The sequence below is a fragment of the Mastomys coucha genome, unplaced genomic scaffold (genome assembly GCF_008632895.1).
Source record: "Mastomys coucha isolate ucsf_1 unplaced genomic scaffold, UCSF_Mcou_1 pScaffold5, whole genome shotgun sequence".
Lineage (NCBI taxonomy): Eukaryota > Metazoa > Chordata > Mammalia > Rodentia > Muridae > Mastomys > Mastomys coucha.
The window spans coordinates 103,196,608-103,200,102 of NW_022196911.1; the positions used below are offsets into that span (position 1 = coordinate 103,196,608).

Genomic DNA, 3,495 nt, shown 5'->3' on the forward strand with positions numbered 1-3,495 from the left:
AGAAGAAAACAAAACCCCACAAGTTTTCATCATTATGGCTATAGTACTAAGTCATAATTGCCCCTACTACAAAAGCAACTGAACTGTCAATCAAAAACCTTTTAAAACAAAGATAATTTAAATTTTCCACTAATCACACTTTAAAAGAAACGAATGAAATTAATTTTATGACTTTTACCCAATATAGCTAAACTATTACCATTTCAGGATGTCATCAATACAGAAAAAATGAGATGTTTTTCTGTTCTCATACACCTTCAAAATCCTATGGGTCGTTTAAGCACACAAGGCATCGCAACTCAGATTAGCGGCTTTTCAAACACCCAATAGCCTTAAGCCTCCAGCCAGCATGGTATTAAGCCAGGGATCTAAATTCTAGGCTCCATTAGTTAATAGAACACCAAGTAGGAGAACCCCGGCTGCCTGATAGTTAACAATCTACTACGTCCTTACGGCAATAAATGCAGCTCTGGTTTTCTGTTGATTGACGGCCAGAACGGATCCATACTAGTACCCTCTAGCAGGCTACATAAAAATTCGGTTCGTCACATTATAGGACCTTCCATAACCACCGCTGTCAGCAGTGACACTAACGCCGCATCTTGCATGCACGCACGCACACTCAAGCACACTCACACACACACACACACACACACACACACACACACACTTCCAGCGAATGCATTCAACCCAGATGACATCAGCTGTGACCACCGGGGCTCGATCTAACCCAGGTGTGGTCGTCACGAGGGGACAGGAATCAAAAGTCCCCTGATCACCTGGTAGCTCTACTTTACTGTCCGTCCTCGACCCTGACCCAGGTTACCCGGGTCAAGGGCTTAACTGGGGTTGTCTAACTGCCACCTTCATCTCCGGTCCAAAGCTGCGTCTCCTCCCCGGGCAGAAGCATCAGGAAAGCGGCGGCACAGCCAGGCCTGCTCCACTGCAGCCGCCCTCCCGTCCCCCACGCCGACCCCCAGGGCCGGGCCGAACTGAGCCGCTCGGAAGCGCCGGGCGCTGCCAGCCCCTGACCCCGGCCGGTGTGGCGAAACCAACCCGCCCCGAGGCCTGGTCTGAGCAGGGAGGCTCTGCTCCCGCCCGGGCGCGGCCTGCTCCCGCCCTCCGCCCCGCAGCCCTCCCGCCGGCCGCTACCGCTCAGGATCGGCTTCCCTTCCCACCTGTAGAGCCGGCTCAGACCTCCAGAAAAGTCGGTGCGGGGGCTCTCCGGCTGCGGATCGGCGGCTGTCGAAACGTCTACGGCCCTTCAGACCTCAGACTTTGTGCCTCGTGCTGCCGGCCGGCGCGATTTAAATTTCCCGGTGACGCCGCGTTCCGATTGGCTGGTTTGAGCCTAAGCTGTGCGTTCATTGGTAGGTTTGAAAAACACGTTAGGCGGGGGTGGGGGTGGGACGCAGACACAAGGGCTTAGGGGAAAAAAAAAAAGGTGGGGGGGTGGGGCGGTAAGGAGGAAGCGTCGCGAGAGCAAGGGAGCGGCCGGGCAATCCCAGAGTGCCTTGCAGAAGGGTGACTCCGGATCACAGCACTGAGTCCTGGGTCTCGTCCTTATTTAGCAGGAACGCTGGGCAGTTCCCTGTTTGCTTTCTCTGGGCCTGTCCTTAAGCAAACACGCGAAATTATTACATTTGTTAGTTTAAAAAAAAAAAAAGGCTTAGCCTGCCCTGATTGGCACAGGCTTTTAATCCAAGCTCTAGGGAGGCAGAGGGATTACTGAGACAAGGCGAACCTGGTTTATACAGCGAGGCCAGCCAGGGCTACATAGGGAGACAATAAATAGTAAACAAACAAATAAGCTTACTATAAGTATATTGACTTTTTAAAATTTTTTACGGCTGGAGAGAAAGTAAAGTGGATCTCTGGCTCTCAATCATTAAGTTATATCACTAAATTGTTTATAGTATTGGTAGATTATTTAATCTTTAGATAGTCATTGGTTGTATCACTATGTTGTTATTTATGCTATTTGCTGGTTATTTAATTTTTATTTTGGGGAGTGGGATTGAGGCAGGGTCTCACAATAGAGCCCAGGCTAGCCTTAAGCCTGTTGCAGGTCTTTCTTCAGTGTCAGTTCTGGAATTACAGACATGCCCCACTTTGTTCGGTTGTGTGTTAAATTTTTAGGTTACTTGGAAAATAAAGACAATGGAAACAGCAAATATGCTAACAAATAACTTATTAATGCCTATTTTCTCCAAACCTTTTCTAAAATTTAATTAATTATTTATTTGTGAGGTTTTTTTTGCCCCCTCCCCCAACAAACATTTAATGGGTTTCTCTGTGTCTCTGTAGATCTGGCTGAACTCTCCACACACACACATGAACTAAAGGCCTGTGCCACCACTGCCTGGCTTCAAATATTTTAAAACTTAAGTAATTCTGAACGCAGAATCACAAGCCTTTTCCCAGACTTGCCAAATGTTAACATTTTATCACTTTTTTTAATATGTAACATGTATATAGTGTACATACACACATATATTTTATCCTTTTCTCTAATTTTTTGTTTGTTTTTGTTTTGTTTGTTTTTTGAGACAGGGTTTCTCTGTGTAGCCCTGGCTGTCCTGGAACTCACTCTGTAGACCAGGCTGGCCTCGAACTCAGAAATCTACGTGCCTCTGCCTCCCAAGTGCTGGTGTTAAAGGTATGTGCCATATAAAGGAGTGTGCCATCAAACCGAGCTTAATATTTATTTATTTATTTATTTATTTATTGGCCTTTTGATAGTTTCAGAATTCTCTCTTTAGCCCTAAATATTCCATAGTATATCTGCTGAGAACAAGAAAGACATTTTTTTTTCTTTTTCTTTCTTTTTTTTTTTTTTTTTTTTTTTTTTTTTTTTTTTTTTTTTTTTTTTTTTTTGGTTTTTTGAGACAGGGTTTCTCTGTATAGCCCTGGCTGTCCTGGAACTCTGTAAACCAAGCTGGCCTCAAACTCAGAAATCTGCCTCCCAAGTGCTGAGATTAAAGGCATGCACCACCACTGCCTGGCTTCTTTTTTTTTTAACAGATGGTTGTGAGCCACCATGTGGTTGCTGGGAACTGGACTCAGGACCTCTGGAAGAGCAGTCAGTGCTCTTAACCGCTAAGTAGTCTCTCCAGCCCCACAAAAAGACATTTTTAAGCTGAAGAGTGATGTCCCACATCTTTAAGCCCGATGCTAGGGAGGCAGGGGCATCCAGAACTCTGTGAGTTTAAGGCCAGCCTGGTCTACAGAGCAAGTTCCAGGAGAGCTAAAGCTATACAGAGAAACCCCCTGTGGGAGTGAGAAGGCTTGGGTGGGTGAGGGGGAGTTGTGAAGAAAAAGAAAAAAGACATTCTCTTATATAAGCACACTGCAAACCCTCAAATTAAAAAATATTTCTTAATCCCAGCACTTGGGAGGCAGAGGCAGGCGGATTTCTGAGATCGAGGCCAACCTGGTCTACAGAGTAAGTTCCAGGACAGCAACACTACACAGAGAAACCAAAAAAAAAAAAAA

The 3,495-nt window shown here is 45.8% G+C and overlaps 1 protein-coding gene across 1 annotated transcript in view; it reads right to left on the reverse strand.

Moving 5' to 3' along the window:
* Window positions 1-1,322, reverse strand: part of Kpna2 (karyopherin subunit alpha 2) — an 11,447-nt gene extending 10,125 nt beyond the window's left edge. Inside the window, exon 1 of the mRNA XM_031354083.1 lies at window positions 1,179-1,322. The gene's annotated coding sequence lies outside the window, so the exon portion shown is untranslated. The remainder of the gene's footprint in view (window positions 1-1,178) is intronic.
* Between the last annotated feature and the right edge of the window lie 2,173 nt (window positions 1,323-3,495).